Raw genomic sequence first — 17,464 nt, forward strand, 5'->3', positions numbered from 1 at the left:
ATTTCCGATGAGGCGTCTGGAGACTAATGACACCTAACCTCTGGAACTTCGAAAGGGTCTTTCACACCCTTGCTGCAACTCAAGAAGTTCACCGCCATATCCGTCTCCAGTCTAGAGGAAGCACGATGGTCCCGCCCACATCCAGAGGAGCCCCGTTTCCCCCTCCTAGCTCGAGATGAGCGATCCTTTCCCTGCTTTCAACGGGAAAGAATTCCCGGCGTTCCCGTCGCATCTCAAGAGGAGGCACTCTCAACAGGAAAGGCGAGAGGAACTCCATGGTCGTACCACCATTCCAAGAGTCCCCCAGATGTCTCAGTCCATTTCAGAGGAACCTCTTTGCCCTGCACTGGCTCATCTTTCACGCCGAGGATCGACTCACACCTCGGTGGCACGTGGGACAGCCCTGTGGGAAAGCCTCGAGGGAAAGCCTCGAGGGAAAACCACAGATCCTATGATCCAGGCGATGGGAAGCGTGACATTGCTGCTACAGCCTGGAAGGAAAGCGCACGTGCATGCACCCACTCGAGATAAGGCCTGTCTCCCCTGGCGAGACTCCAGAAGTACCCAAAGATCCATATCAGCCCGTGAGAGGAATCCTCGGTTCCGGCCCTGACTCCACACAAGGTTTTTGGCCCGGGTATCGACGGGAGAGGAATCCCGAGAGGCCCCCTAGAAACTCGCATGGGGACTGGCCTCTCCTGAGGCCACCAGGGCGGGTCCCTGAGGTCCCCGTCGTAACTCGAGAACACCTGCCGCAACTCCAGAAAATCCAGGAAGTTCTCCCTTCCAGGCGAGATGAGGCCTATTTCCGATGAGGCGTCTGGAGACTAATGACACCTAACCTCTGGAACTTCGAAAGGGTCTTTCACACCCTTGCTGCAACTCAAGAAGTTCACCGCCATACCCGTCTCCACTCGAGAGGAAGCACGATCGTCCCGCCCACATCCAGAGGAGCCCCCTTTCCCCCTCGTAGCTCGAGATGAGGAATCCTTTCCCTGCTTTCAATGGGAAAGAATTCCCGGCGTTCCCGTCGCATCTCAAGCGGAGGCACTCTCAACAGGAAAGGCGAGAGGAACTCCATGGTCGTACCACCATTCCAAGAGTCCCCCAGATGTCTCAGTCCATTCCAGAGGAACCTCTTTGCCCTGCACTGGCTCATCTTTCACGCCGAGGATCGACTCACACCACGGTGGCACGTGGGACAGCCCTGTGGGAAAGCCTCGAGGGAAAGCCTCGAGGGAAAACCACAGATCCTTTGATCCACGCCACGGGAAGCGTGACATTGCTGCTACAGCCTGGAAGGAAAGTGCACGTGCATGCCCCGACACGAGACGAGGCCTGACTCCCCTGGGGAGACTCCAGAAGTACCCAAAGATCCATGTCAGCCCCTGAGAGGAATCCTCGGTTCCGGCCCTGACTCCACACAAGGTTTTTGGCCCCGGTATCGACGGGAGAGTAATCCCGAGAGGCCCCCTAGCAACTCGCATGGGGACTGGCCTCTCCTGAGGCCACCAGGGCGGGTCCCTGAGGTCCCCGTCGTAACTCGAGAACACCTGCCGCAACTCGAGAAAATCCAGGAAGTTCTCCCTTCCAGGCGAGATGAGGCCTATTTCCGATCAGGCGTCTGGAGACTAATGACACCTAAACTCTGGAACTTCGAAAGGGTCTTTCACACCCTTGCTGCAACTCAAGAAGTTCACCGCCATACCCGTCTCCACTCTAGAGGAAGCACGATGGTCCCGCCCACATCCAGAGGAGCCCCGTTTCCCCCTCGTAGCTCGAGATGAGCGATCCTTTCCCTGCTTTCAACGGGAAAGAATTCCAGGCGTTCCCGTCGCTTCTCAAGAGGAGGCACTCTCAACAGAAAAGGCGAGAGGAACTCCATGGTCGTACCACCATTCCAAGAGTCCCCCAGATGTCTCAGTCCATTCCAGAGGAACCTCTTTGCCCTGCATTGGCTCATCTTTCACGCCGAGGATCGACTCACACCACGGTGCCAATTGGGACAGCCCTGTGGGAAAGCCTCGAGGGAAAGCCTCGAGGGAAAACCACAGATCCTTTGATCCACGCCACGGGAAGCGTGACATTGCTGCTACAGCCTGGAAGGAAAGCGCACGTGCATGCCCCCACTCGAGACGAGGCCATACTCCCATGGGGAGACTCCAGAAGTACCCAAAGATCCATGTCAGCCCCTGAGAGGAATCCTCGGTTCCGGCCGTGACTCCACACAAGGTTTTTGGCCCCGGTATCGACGGGAGAGGAATCCCGAGAGGCCCCCTAGCAACTCGCATGGGGACTGGCCTCTCCTGAGGCCACCAGGGCGGGTCCCTGAGGTCCCCGTCGTAACTCGAGAACACCTGCCGCAACTCGAGAAAATCCAGGAAGTTCTCCCTTCCAGGCGAGATGAGGCCTATTTCCGATGAGGCGTCTGGAGACTAATGACACCTAACCTCTGGAACTTCGAAAGGGTCTTTCACACCCTTGCTGCAACTCAAGAAGTTCACCGCCATACCCGTCTCCACTCTAGAGGAAGCACGATGGTCCCGCCCACATCCAGAGGAGCCCCGTTTCCCCCTCCTAGCTCGAGATGAGCGATCCTTTCCCTGCTTTCAACGGGAAAGAATTCCCGGCGTTCCCGTCGCATCTCAAGAGGAGGCACTCTCAACAGGAAAGGCGAGAGGAACTCCATGGTCGTACCACCATTCCAAGAGTCCCCCAGATGTCTCAGTCCATTTCAGAGGAACCTCTTTGCCCTGCACTGGCTCATCTTTCACGCCGAGGATCGACTCACACCTCGGTGGCACGTGGGACAGCCCTGTGGGAAAGCCTCGAGGGAAAGCCTCGAGGGAAAACCACAGATCCTATGATCCAGGCGATGGGAAGCGTGACATTGCTGCTACAGCCTGGAAGGAAAGCGCACGTGCATGCACCCACTCGAGATAAGGCCTGTCTCCCCTGGCGAGACTCCAGAAGTACCCAAAGATCCATATCAGCCCGTGAGAGGAATCCTCGGTTCCGGCCCTGACTCCACACAAGGTTTTTGGCCCGGGTATCGACGGGAGAGGAATCCCGAGAGGCCCCCTAGAAACTCGCATGGGGACTGGCCTCTCCTGAGGCCACCAGGGCGGGTCCCTGAGGTCCCCGTCGTAACTCGAGAACACCTGCCGCAACTCGAGAAAATCCAGGAAGTTCTCCCTTCCAGGCGAGATGAGGCCTATTTCCGATGAGGCGTCTGGAGACTAATGACACCTAACCTCTGGAACTTCGAAAGGGTCTTTCACACCCTTGCTGCAACTCAAGAAGTTCACCGCCATACCCGTCTCCACTCGAGAGGAAGCACGATCGTCCCGCCCACATCCAGAGGAGCCCCCTTTCCCCCTCGTAGCTCGAGATGAGGAATCCTTTCCCTGCTTTCAATGGGAAAGAATTCCCGGCGTTCCCGTCTCATCTCAAGCGGAGGCACTCTCAACAGGAAAGGCGAGAGGAACTCCATGGTCGTACCACCATTCCAAGAGTCCCCCAGATGTCTCAGTCCATTCCAGAGGAACCTCTTTGCCCTGCACTGGCTCATCTTTCACGCCGAGGATCGACTCACACCACGGTGGCACGTAGGACAGCCCTGTGGGAAAGCCTCGAGGGAAAGCCTCGAGGGAAAACCACAGATCCTTTGATCCACGCCACGGGAAGCGTGACATTGCTGCTACAGCCTGGAAGGAAAGTGCACGTGCATGCCCCGACACGAGACGAGGCCTGACTCCCCTGGGGAGACTCCAGAAGTACCCAAAGATCCATGTCAGCCCCTGAGAGGAATCCTCGGTTCCGGCCCTGACTCCACACAAGGTTTTTGCCCCGGTATCGACGGGAGAGGAATCCCGAGAGGCCCCCTAGCAACTCGCATGGGGACTGGCCTCTCCTGAGGCCACCAGGGCGGGTCCCTGAGGTCCCCGTCGTAACTCGAGAACACCTGCCACAACTCGAGAAATTCCAGGAAGTTCCCCCTTCCAGGCGAGATGAGGCCTCTTTCCGATGAGGCGTCTGGAGACTAATGACACCTAACCTCTGGAACTTCGAAAGGGTCTTTCACACCCTTGCTGCAACTCAAGAAGTTCACCGCCACACCCGTCTCCACTCGAGAGGAAGCACGATGGTCCCGCCCACATCCAGAGGAGCCCCGTTTCCCCCTCGTAGCTCGAGATGAGGGATCCTTTCCCTGCTTTCAACGGGAAAGAATTCCCGGCGTTCCCGTTGCATCTCAAGAGGAGGCACTCTCAACAAGAAAGGCGAGAGGAACTGCATGGTCGTACCACCATTTCAAGAGTCCCCCAGATGTCTCAGTCCATTCCAGAGGAACCTCTTTGCCCTGCACTGGCTCATCTTTCACGCCGAGGATCGACTCACACCACGGTGGCACGTGGGACAGCCCTGTGGGAAAGCCTCGAGGGAAAGCCTCGAGGGAAAACCACAGATCCTTTGATCCACGCCACGGGAAGCGTGACATTGCTGCTACAGCCTGGAAGGAAAGCGCACGTGCATGCCCCCACTCGAGACGAGGCCATACTCCCATGGGGAGACTCCAGAAGTACCCAAAGATCCATGTCAGCCCCTGAGAGGAATCCTCGGTTCCGGCCGTGACTCCACACAAGGTTTTTGGCCCCGGTATCGACGGGAGAGGAATCCCGAGAGGCCCCCTAGCAACTCGCATGGGGACTGGCCTCTCCTGAGGCCACCAGGGCGGGTCCCTGAGGTCCCCGTCGTAACTCGAGAACACCTGCCGCAACTCGAGAAAATCCAGGAAGTTCTCCCTTCCAGGCGAGATGAGGCCTATTTCCGATGAGGCGTCTGGAGACTAATGACACCTAACCTCTGGAACTTCGAAAGGGTCTTTCACACCCTTGCTGCAACTCAAGAAGTTCACCGCCATACCCGTCTCCACTCGAGAGGAAGCACGATGGTCCCACCCACATCCAGAGGAGCCCCGTTTCCCCCTCGTAGCTCGAGATGAGGGATTCTTTCCCTGCTTTCAACGGGAAAGAATTCCCGGCGTTCCCTTCGCATCTCGAGAGGAGGCACTCTCAACAGGAAAGGCGAGAGGAACTCCATGGTCTTACCACCATTCCAAGAGTCCCCCAGATGTCTCAGTCCATTCAAGAGGAACCTCTTTCCCTGCACTGGCTCATCTTTCACGCCGAGGATCGACTCACACCACGGTGGCACGAGGGACAGCCCTGTGGGAAAGCCTCGAGGGAAAGCCTCGAGGGAAAACCACAGATCCTTTGATTCACGCCACGGGAAGCGTGACATTGCTGCTACAGCCTTGAAGGAAAGCGCACGTGCATGCCCCCACTCGAGACGAGGCCTGACTCCCCTGGGGAGACTCCAGAAGTACCCAAAGATCCATGTCAGCCACTGAGAGGAATCCTCGGTTCCGGCCGTGACTCCACACAAGGTTTTTGGCCCCGGTATCGACGGGAGAGGAATCCCGAGAGGCCCCCTAGCAACTCGCATGGGGACTGGCCTCTCCTGAGGCCACCAGGGCGGGTCCCTGTGGTCCCCGTCGTAACTCGAGAACACCTGCCGCAACTCGAGAAAATCCAGGAAGTTCTCCCTTCCAGGCGAGATGAGGCCTATTTCCGATGAGGCGTCTGGAGACTAATGACACCTAACCTCTGGAACTTCGAAAGGGTCTTTCACACCCTTGCTGCAACTCAAGAAGTTCACCGCCATACCCGTCTCCACTCGAGAGGAAGCACGATAGTCCCGCCCACATCCAGAGGAGCCCCGTTTCCCCCTCGTAGCTCGAGATGAGGGATCCTTTCCCTGCTTTCAACGGGAAAGAATTCCCGGCGTTCCCGTCGTATCTCAAGAGGAGGCACTCTCAACAGGAAAGGCGAGAGGAACTCCATGGTCGTACCACCATTCCAAGAGTCCCCCAGATGTCTCAGTCCATTCCAGAGGAACCTCTTTGCCCTGCACTGGCTCATCTTTCACGCCGAGGATCGACTCACACCACGGTGGCACGTGGGACAGCCCTGTGGGAAAGCCTCGAGGGAAAGCCTCAAGGGAAAACCACAGATCCTTTGATCCACTCGACGGGAAGCGTGACATTGCTGCTACAGCCTGGAAGGAAAGCGCACGTGCATGCCCACACTCGAGATGAGGCCTGTCTCCCCTGGCGAGACTCCAGAAGTACCCAAAGATCCATATCAGCCCCTGAAAGGAATCCTCGATTCCGGCCCTAACTCCACACAAGGTTTTTGGCCCCGGTATCGATGGGAGAGGTATCCCGAGAGGCTCCTTAGCAAGTCGCATGGGGACTGGCCTCTCCTGAGGCCACCAGGGCGGGTCTCTGAGGTCCCCGTCGTAACTCGAGAACACCTGCCGCAACTCGAGAAAATCCAGGAAGTTCTCCCTTCCAGGCGAGATGAGGCCTATTTCCGATGAGGCGTCTGGAGACTAATGACACCTAAACTCTGGAACTTCGAAAGGGTCTTTCACACCCTTGCTGCAACTCAAGAAGTTCACCGCCATACCCGTCTCCACTCGAGAGGAAGCACGATGGTCCCGCCCACATCCAGAGGAGCCCCGTTTCCCCCTCGTAGCTCGAGATGAGGGATCCTTTCCCTGCTTTCAACGGGAAAGAATTCCCGGCGTTCCCTTCGCATCTCAAGAGGAGGCACTCTCAACAGGAAAGGCGAGAGGAACTCCATGGTCGTACCACCATTCCAAGAGTCCCCCAGATGTCTCAGTCCATTCAAGAGGAACCTCTTTGCCCTGCACTGGCTCATCTTTCACGCCGAGGATCGACTCACACCACGGTGGCACGTGGGACAGCCCTGTGGGAAAGCCTCGAGGGAAAGCCTCAAGGGAAAACCACAGATCGTTTGATTCACGCCACGGGAAGCGTGACATTGCTGCTACAGCCTTGAAGGAATGCACACGTGCATGCCCCCACTCGAGACGAGGCCTGACTAACCTGGGGAGACTCCAGAAGTACCCAAAGATACATGTCAGCCACTGAGAGGAATCCTCGGTTCCGGCCCTGACTCCACACAAGGTTTTTGGCCCTGGTATCGACGGGAGAGGAATCCCGAGAGGCCCCTAGCAACTCGCATGGGGACTGGCCTCTCCTAAGGCCACCAGGGCGGGTCCCTGAGGTCCCCGTCGTAACTCGAGAACACCTGCCACAACTCGAGAAATTCCTGGAAGTTCCCCCTTCCAGGCGAGATGAGGCCTATTTCCAATGAGGCGTCTGGAGACTAATGACACCTAACCTCTGGAACTTCGAAAGGGTCTTTCACACCCTTGCTGCAACTCAAGAAGTTCACCGCCACACCCGTCTCCACTCGAGAGGAAGCACGATGGTCCCGCCCACATCCAGAGGAGCCCCGTTTCCCCCTCGTAGCTCGAGATGAGGGATCCTTTCCCTGCTTTCAACGGGAAAGAATTCCCGGCGTTCCCGTCGCATCTCAAGAGGAGGCACTCTCAACAGGAAAGGCGAGAGGAACTCCATGGTCGTACCACCATTCCAAGAGTCCCCCAGATGTCTCAGTCCATTCCAGAGGAACCTCTTTGCCCTGCACTGGCTCATCTTTCACGCCGAGGATCGACTCACACCACGGTGGCACGTGGGACAGCCCTGTGGGAAAGCCTCGAGGGAAAACCACAGATCCTTTGATCCACGCGATGGGAAGCGTGACATTGCTGTTACAGCCTGGAAGGAAAGTGCACGTGCATGCCCCCACTCGAGATGAGGCCTGTCTCCCCTGGCGAGACTCCAGAAGTACCCAAAGATACATATCAGCCCCTGAAAGGAATCCTCGGTTCCGGCCCTAACTCTACACAAGGTTTTTGGCCCCGGTATCGATGGGAGAGGAATCCCCAGAGGCCCCCTAGCAACTCGCATGGGGACTGGCCTCTCCTGAGGCCACCAGGGCGGGTCCCTGAGGTCCCCGTCGTAACTCGAGAACACCTGCCGCACCTCGAGAAATTCCAGGAAGTTCCCCCTTCCAGGCGAGATGAGGCCTATTTCCGATGAGGCGTCTGGAGACTAATGACACCTAACCTCTGGAACTTCGAAAGGGTCTTTCACACCCTTGCTGCAACTCAAGAAGTTCACCGCCATACCCGGCTCCACTCGAGAGGATGCACGATCGTCCCGCCCACATCCAGAGGAGCCCCCTTTCCCCCTCGTAGCTCGAGATGAGGAATCCTTTCCCTGCTTTCAATGGGAAAGAATTCCCGGCGTTCCCGTCACATCTCAAGCGGAGGCACTCTCAACAGGAAAGGCGAGAGGAACTCCATGGTCGTACCACCATTCCAAGAGTCCCCCAGATGTCTCAGTCCATTCCAGAGGAACCTCTTTGCCCTGCACTGGCTCATCTTTCACGCCGAGGATCGACTCACACCACGGTGGCACGTGGGACAGCCCTGTGGGAAAGCCTCGAGGGAAAGCCTCGAGGGAAAACCACAGATCCTTTGATCCACGCCACGGGAAGCGTGACATTGCTGCTACAGCCTGGAAGTAAAGTGCACGTGCATGCCCCGACTCGAGACGAGGCCTGACTCCCCTGGGGAGACTCCAGAAGTACCCAAAGATCCATGTCAGCCCCTGAGAGGAATCCTCGGTTCCGGCCCTGACTCCACACAAGGTTTTTGGCCCCGGTATCGACGGGAGAGGAATCCCGAGAGGCCCCCTAGCAAGTCGCATGGGGACTGGCCTCTCCTGAGGCCACCAGGGCGGGTCCCTGAGGTCCCCGTCGTAACTCGAGAACACCTGCCGCAACTCGAGAAAATCCAGGAAGTTCTCCCTTCCAGGCGAGATGAGGCCTATTTCCGATCTGGCGTCTGGAGACTAATGACACCTAACCTCTGGAACTTCGAAAGGGTCTTTCACACCCTTGCTGCAACTCAAGAAGTTCACCGCCATACCCGTCTCCACTCGAGAGGAAGCACGATGGTCCCGCCCACATCGAGAGGAGCCCCGTTTCCCCCTCGTAGCTCGAGATGAGGGATCCTTTCCCTGCTTTCAACGGGAAAGAATTCCCGGTGTTCCCGTCCCATCTCAAGAGGAGGCACTCTCAACAGCAAAGGCGAGAGGAACTCCATGGTCGTACCACCATTCCAAGAGTCCCCCAGATGTCTCAGTCCATTCCAGAGGAAACTCTTTGCCCTGCACTGGCTCATCTTTCACGCCGAGGATCGACTCACACCACGGTGGCACGTGGGACAGCCCTGTGGGAAAGCCTCGAGGGAAAGCCTCGAGGGAAAACCACATATCCTTTGATCCACGCCACGGGAAGCGTGACATTGCTGCTACAGCCTGGAAGGAAAGTGAACGTGCATGCCCCGACTCGAGACGAGGCCTGACTCCCCTGGGGAGACTCCAGAAGTACCCAAAGATCCATGTCAGCCCCTGAGAGGAATCCTCGGTTCCGGCCCTGACTCCACACAAGGTTTTTGGCCCCGGTATCGATGGGAGAGGAATCCCGAGAGGCCCCCTAGCAACTCGCATGGGGACTGGCCTCTAATGAGGCCACCAGGGCGGGTCCCTGAGGTCCCCGTCGTAACTCGAGAACACCTGCCGCAACTCGAGAAATTCCAGGAAGTTTCCCCTTCCAGGCGAGATGAGGCCTATTTCCGATGAGGCGTCTGGAGACTAATGACACCTAACCTTTGGACTTTCGAAAGGGTCTTTCCCACCCTTGCTGCAACTCAAGAAGTTCACCGCCATACCCGTCTCCACTCGAGAGGAAGCACGATGGTCCGGCCCACATCCAGAGGAGCCCCGTTTCCCCCTCGTAGCTCGAGATGAGGGATCCTTTCCCTGCTTTCAACGGGAAAGAATTCCCGGCGTTCCCGTTGCATCTCAAGAGGAGGCAGTCTCAACAGGAAAGGCGAGAGGAACTCCATGGTCGTACCACCATTCCAAGAGTCCCCCAGATGTCTCAGTCCATTCCAGAGGAAGCTGTTTGCCCTGCACTGGCTCATCTTTCACGCCGAGGATCGACTCACACCACGGTGGCACGTGGGACAGCCCTGTGGGAAAGCCTCGAGGGAAAGCCTCAAGGGAAAACCACAGATCCTTTGATCCACGCCACGGGAAGTGTGACATTGCTGCTACAGCCTGGAAGGAAAGTGCACGTGCATGCCCCGACTCGAGACGAGGCCTCACTCCCCTGGGGAGACTCCAGAAGTACCCAAAGATCCATGTCAGCCCCTGAGAGGAATCCTCGGTTACGGCCCTGACTCCACACAAGGTTTTTGGCCCCGGTATCGACGGGAGAGGAATCCCGAGAGGCCCCCTAGCAACTCGCATGGGGACTGGCCTCTCCTGAGGCCACCAGGGCGGGTCACTGAGGTCCCCGTCGTAACGCGAGAACACCTGCCGCAACTCGAGATATTCCAGGAAGTTCCCCCTTCCAGGCGAGATGAGGCCTATTTCCGATGAGGCGTCTGGAGACTAATGACACCTAACCTCTGGAACTTCGAAAGGGTCTTTCACACCCTTGCTGCAACTCAAGAAGTTCACCGCCATACCCGTCTCCACTCGAGAGGAAGCACGATCGTCCCGCCCACATCCAGAGAAGCCCCCTTTCCCCCTCGTAGCTCGAGATGAGGGATCCTTTCCCTGCTTTCAACGGGAAAGAATTCCCGGCGTTCCCGTTGCATCTCAAGAGGAGGCACTCTCAACAGGAAAGGCGAGAGGAACTCCATGGTCGTACCACCATTCCAAGAGTCCCCCAGATGTCTCAGTCCATTCCAGAGGAAGCTCTTTGCCCTGCACTGGCTCATCTTTCACGCCGAGGATCGACTCACACCACGGTGGCACGTGGGACAGCCCTGTGGGAAAGCCTCGAGGGAAAGCCTCGAGGGAAAACCACAGATCCTTTGATCCACGCGACGGGAAGCATGACATTGCTGCTACAGCCTGGAAGGAAAGTGCACGTGCATGCCCCGACTCGAGACGAGGCCTGACTCCCCTGAGGAGACTCCAGAAGTACCCAAAGATCCATGTCAGCCCCTGAGAGGAATCCTCGGTTCAGGCCCTGACTCCACACAAGGTTTTTGGCCCCGGTATTGACGGGAGAGGAATCCCGAGAGGCCCCCTAGCAACTCGCATGGGGACTGGCCTCTCCTGAGGCCACCAGGGCGGGTCCCTGAGGTCCCCGTCGTAACTCGAGAACACCTGCCGCAACTCGAGAAAATCCAGGAAGTTCCCCCTTCCAGGCGAGATGAGGCCTATTTCCGATCTGGCGTCTGGAGACTAATGACACCTAACCTCTGGAACTTCGAAAGGGTCTTTCACACCCTTGCTGCAACTCAAGAAGTTCACCGCCATACCCGTCTCCACTCGAGAGGAAGCACGATGGTCCCGCCCACATCGAGAGGAGCCCCGTTTCCCCCTCGTAGCTCGAGATGAGGGATCCTTTCCCTGCTTTCAACGGGAAAGAATTCCCGGTGTTCCCGTCCCATCTCAAGAGGAGGCACTCTCAACAGCAAAGGCGAGAGGAACTCCATGGTCGTACCACCATTCCAAGAGTCCCCCAGATGTCTCAGTCCATTCCAGAGGAACCTCTTTGCCCTGCACTGGCTCATCTTTCACGCCGAGGATCGACTCACACCACGGTGGCACGTGGGACAGCCCTCTGGGAAAGCCTCGAGGGAAAGCCTCGAGGGAAAACCACAGATCCTTTGATCCACGCGACGGGAAGCGTGACATTTCTGCTACAGCCTGGAAGGAAAGTGCACGTGCATGCCCCGACTCGAGACGAGACCTGTCTCCCCTGGCGAGACTCCAGAAGTACCCAAAGATCCATATCAGCCCCTGAGAGGAATCCTCGGTTCGGGCCCTGACTCCACACAAGGTTTTTGGCCCCGGTATCGACGGGAGAGGAATCCCGAGAGGCCCCCTAGCAACTCGCATGGGGACTGGCCTCTCCTGAGGCCACCAGGGCGGGTCCCTGAGTTCCCCGTCGTAACTCGAGAACACCTGCCGCAACTCGAGAAAATCCAGGAAGTTCTCCCTTCCAGGCGAGATGAGGCCTATTTCCGATGAGGCGTCTGGAGACTAATGACACCTAACCTCTGGAACTTCGAAAGGGTCTTTCACACCCTTGCTGCAACTCAAGAAGTTCACCGCCATACCCGTCTCCACTCGAGAGGAAGCACGTTGGTCCCGCCCACATCCAGAGGAGCCCCGTTTCCCCCTCGGAGCTCGAGATGAGGGATCCTTTCCCTGCTTTCAACGGGAAAGAATTCCCGGCGTTCCCGTCGCATCTCAAGAGGAGGCACTCTCAACAGGAAAGGAGAGAGGAACTCCATGGTCGTACCACCATTCCAAGAGTCCCCCAGATGTCTCAGTCCATTCCAGAGGAACCTCTTTGCCCTGCACTGGCTCATCTTTCACGCCGAGGATCGACTCACACCACGGTGGCACGTGGGACAGCCCTGTGGGAAAGCCTCGAGGGAAAACCACAGATCTTTTGATCCACGCGATGGGAACCGTGACATTGCTGCTACTGCCTGGAAGGAAAGCGCACGTGCATGCCCCCACTCGAGATGAGGCCTGTCTCCCCTGGCGAGACTCCAGAAGTACCCAAAGATCCATATCAGCCCCTGAAAGGGATCCTCGGTTCCGGCCCTAACTCCACACAAGGTTTTTGGCCCCGGTATCGATGGGAGAGGAATCCCGAGAGGCCCCCTAGCAACTCGCATGGGGACTGGCCTCTCCTGAGGCCACCAGGGCGGGTCCCTGAGTTCCCCGTCGTAACTCGAGAACACCTGCCGCAACTCGAGAAAATCCAGGAAGTTCTCCCTTCCAGGCGAGATGAGGCCTATTTCCGATGAGGCGTCTGGAGACTAATGACACCTAACCTCTGGAACTTCGAAAGGGTCTTTCACACCCTTGCTGCAACTCAAGAAGTTCACCGCCATACCCGTCTCCACTCGAGAGGAAGCACGATGGTCCCGCCCACATCCAGAGGAGCCCCGTTTCCCCCTCGTAGCTCGAGATGAGGGATCCTTTCCCTGCTTTCAACGGGAAAGTATTCCCGGCGTTCCCTTCGCATCTCAAGAGGAGGCACTCTCAACAGGAAAGGCGAGAGGAACTCCATGGTCGTACCACCATTCCAAGAGTCCCCCAGATGTCTCAGTCCATTCAAGAGGAACCTCTTTGCCCTGCACTGGCTCATCTTTCACGCCGAGGATCGACTCACACCACGGTGGCACGTGGGACAGCCCTGTGGGAAAGCCTCGAAGGAAAGCCTCGAGGGAAAACCACAGATCGTTTGATTCACGCCACGGGAAGCGTGACATTGCTGCTACAGCCTTGAAGGAAAGCACACGTGCATGCCCCCACTCGAGACGAGGCCTGACTCCCCTGGGGAGACTCCAGAAGTACCCAAAGATACATGTCAGCCACTGAGAGGAATCCTCGGTTCCGGCCCTGACTCCACACAAGGTTTTTGGCCCCGGTATCGACGGGAGAGGAATCCCGAGAGGCCCCCTAGCAACTCGCATGGGGACTGGCCTCTCCTAAGGCCACCAGGGCGGGTCCCTGAGGTCCCCGTCGTAACTCGAGAACACCTGCCACAACTCGAGAAATTCCTGGAAGTTCCCCCTTCCAGGCGAGATGAGGCCTATTTCCAATGAGGCGTCTGGAGACTAATGACACCTAAACTCTGGAACTTCGAAAGGGTCTTTCACACCCTTGCTGCAACTCAAGAAGTTCACCGCCACACCCGTCTCCACTCGAGAGGAAGCACGATGGTCCCGCCCACATCCAGAGGAGCCCCGTTTCCCCCTCGTAGCTCGAGATGCGGGATCCTTTCCCTGCTTTCAACGGGAAAGAATTCCGGGCGTTCTCGTCGCATCTCAAGAGGAGGCACTCTCAACAGGAAAGGCGAGAGGAACTCCATGGTCGTACCACCATTCCAAGAGTCCCCCAGATGTCTCAGTCCATTCCAGAGGAACCTCTTTGCCCTGCACTGGCTCATCTTTCACGCCGAGGATCGACTCACACCACGGTGGCACGTGGGACAGCCCTGTGGGAAAGCCTCGAGGGAAAGCCTCGAGGGAAAACCACAGATCCTTTGATCCACGCCACGGGAAGCGTGACATTGCTGCTACAGCCTGGAAGGAAAGTGAACGTGCATGCCCCGACTCGAGACGAGGCCTGACTCCCCTGGGGAGACTCCAGAAGTACCCAAAGATCCATGTCAGCCCCTGAGAGGAATCCTCGGTTCCGGCCCTGACTCCACACAAGGTTTTTGGCCCCGGTATCGATGGGAGAGGAATCCCGAGAGGCCCCCTAGCAACTCGCATGGGGACTGGCCTCTCCTGAGGCCACCAGGGCGGGTCCCTGAGGTCCCCGTCGTAACTCGAGAACACCTGCCGCAACTCGAGAAAATCCAGGAAGTTTCCCCTTCCAGGCGATATGAGGCCTATTTCCGATGAGGCGTCTGGAGACTAATGACACCTAACCTCTGGACCTTCGAAAGGGTCTTTCACACCCTTGCTGCAACTCAAGAAGTTCACCGCCATACCCGTCTCCACTCGAGAGGAAGCACGATGGTCCCGCCCACATCCAGAGGAGCCCCGTTTCCCCCTCGTAGCTCGAGATGAGGGATCCTTTCCCTGCTTTCAACGGGAAAGAATTCCCGGCGTTCCCGTTGCATCTCAAGAGGAGGCACTCTCAACAGGAAAGGCGAGAGGAACTCCATGGTCGTACCACCATTCCAAGAGTCCCCCAGATGTCTCAGTCCATTCCAGAGGAAGCTCTTTGCCCTGCACTGGCTCATCTTTCACGCCGAGGATCGACTCACACCACGGTGGCACGTGGGACAGCCCTGTGGGAAAGCCTCGAGGGAAAGCCTCAAGGGAAAACCACAGATCCTTTGATCCACGCCACGGGAAGCGTGACATTGCTGCTACAGCCTGGAAGGAAAGTGCACGTGCATGCCCCGACTCGAGACGAGGCCTCACTCCCCTGGGGAGACTCCAGAAGTACCCAAAGATCCATGTCAGCCCCTGAGAGGAATCCTCGGTTACGGCCCTGACTCCACACAAGGTTTTTGGCCCCGGTATCGACGGGAGAGGAATCCCGAGAGGCCCCCTAGCAACTCGCATGGGGACTGGCCTCTCCTGAGGCCACCAGGGCGGGTCACTGAGGTCCCCGTCGTAACTCGAGAACACCTGCCGCAACTCGAGATATTCCAGGAAGTTCCCCCTTCCAGGCGAGATGAGGCCTATTTCCGATGAGGCGTCTGGAGACTAATGACACCTAACCTCTGGAACTTCGAAAGGGTCTTTCACACCCTTGCTGCAACTCAAGAAGTTCACCGCCATACCCGTCTCCACTCGAGAGGAAGCACGATGGTCCCGCCCACATCCAGAGAAGCCCCCTTTCCCCCTCGTAGCTCGAGATGAGGGATCCTTTCCCTGCTTTCAACGGGAAAGAATTCCCGGCGTTCCCGTTGCATCTCAAGAGGAGGCACTCTCAACAGGAAAGGCGAGAGGAACTCCATGGTCGTACCACCATTCCAAGAGTCCCCCAGATGTCTCAGTCCATTCCAGAGGAAGCTCTTTGCCCTGCACTGGCTCATCTTTCACGCCGAGGATCGACTCACACCACGGTGGCACGTGGGACAGCCCTGTGGGAAAGCCTCGAGGGAAAGCCTCGAGGGAAAACCACAGATCCTTTGATCCACGCCACGGGAAGCGTGACATTGCTGCTACAGCCTGGAAGGAAAGTGCACGTGCATGCCCCGACTCGAGACGAGGCCTGACTCCCCTGAGGAGACTCCAGAAGTACCCAAAGATCCATGTCAGCCCCTGAGAGGAATCCTCGGTTCAGGCCCTGACTCCACACAAGGTTTTTGGCCCCGGTATTCACGGGAGAGGAATCCCGAGAGGCCCCCTAGCAACTCGCGTGGGGACTGGCCTCTCCTGAGGCAACCAGGGCGGGTCCCTGAGGTCCCCGTCGTAACTCGAGAACACCTGCCACAACTCGAGAAATTCCAGGAAGTTCCCCCTTCCAGGCGAGATGAGGCCTATTTCCGATGAGGCGTCTGGAGCCTAATGACACCTAACCTCTGGAACTTCGAAAGGGTCTTTCACACCCTTGCTGCAACTCAAGAAGTTCACCGCCACACCCGTCTCCACTCGAGAGGAAGCACGATGGTCCCGCCCACATCCAGAGGAGCCCCGTTTCCCCCTCCTAGCTCGAGATGAGCGATCCTTTCCCTGCTTTCAACGGGAAAAAATTCCCGGCGTTCCCGTCGCATCTCAAGAGGAGGCACTCTCAACAGGAAAGGCGAGAGGAACTCCATGGTCGTACCACCATTCCAAGAGTCCCCCAGATGTCTCAGTCCATTCCAGAGGAACCTCTTTGCCCTGCACTGGCTCATCTTTCACGCCGAGGATCGACTCACACCACGGTGGCACGTGGGACAGCCCTGTGGGAAAGCCTCGAGGGAAAGCCTCGAGGGAAAACCACAGATCCTTTGATCCACGCCACGGGAAGCGTGACATTGCTGCTACAGCCTGGAAGGAAAACGCACGTGCATGCCCCCACTCGAGACGAGGCCTGACTCCCATGGGGAGACTCCAGAAGTACCCACAGATCCATGTCAGCCCCTGAGAGGAATCCTCGGTTCCGGCCCTGACTCCACACAAGGTTTTTGGCTCCGTTATCGACGGGAGAGGAATCCCGAGAGGCCCCCTAGCAAGTCGCATGGGGACTGGCCTCTCCTGAGGCCACCAGGGCGGGTCCCTGAGGTCCCCGTCGTAACTCGAGAACACCTGCCGCAACTCGAGAAAATCCAGGAAGTTCTCCCTTCCAGGCGAGATGAGGCCTATTTCCGATGAGGCGTCTGGAAACTAATGACACCTAACCTCTGGAACTTCGAAAGGGTCTTTCACACCCTTGCTGCAACTCAAGAAGTTCACCGCCATACCCGTCTCCACTCGAGAGGAAGCACGATGGTCCCGCCCACATCCAGAGGAGCCCCGTTTCCCCCTCCTAGCTCGAGATGAGCGATCCTTTCCCTGCTTTCAATGGGAAAGAATTCCCGGCGTTCCCGTCGCATCTCAAGAGGAGGCACTCTCAACAGGAAAGGCGAGAGGAACTCCATGGTCGTACCACCATTCCAAGAGTCCCCCAGATGTCTCAGTCCATTCCAGAGGAACCTCTTTGCCCTGCACTGGCTCATCTTTCACGCCGAGGATCGACTCACACCACGGTGGCACGTGGGACAGCCCTGTGGGAAAGCCTCGAGGGAAAGCCTCGAGGGAAAACCACAGATCCTTTGATCCACGCGATGGGAAGCGTGACATTGCTGCTACAGCCTGGAAGGAAAGCGCACGTGCATGCCCCCACTCGAGATGAGGCCTGTCTCCCCTGGCGAGACTCCAGAAGTACCCAAAGATCCATATCAGCCAGTGAGAGGAATCCTCGGTTCCGGCC

This window comes from Capricornis sumatraensis, chromosome 18 (assembly GCF_032405125.1).
Source record: "Capricornis sumatraensis isolate serow.1 chromosome 18, serow.2, whole genome shotgun sequence".
In the NCBI taxonomy this organism is placed as follows: Eukaryota; Metazoa; Chordata; class Mammalia; order Artiodactyla; family Bovidae; genus Capricornis; species Capricornis sumatraensis.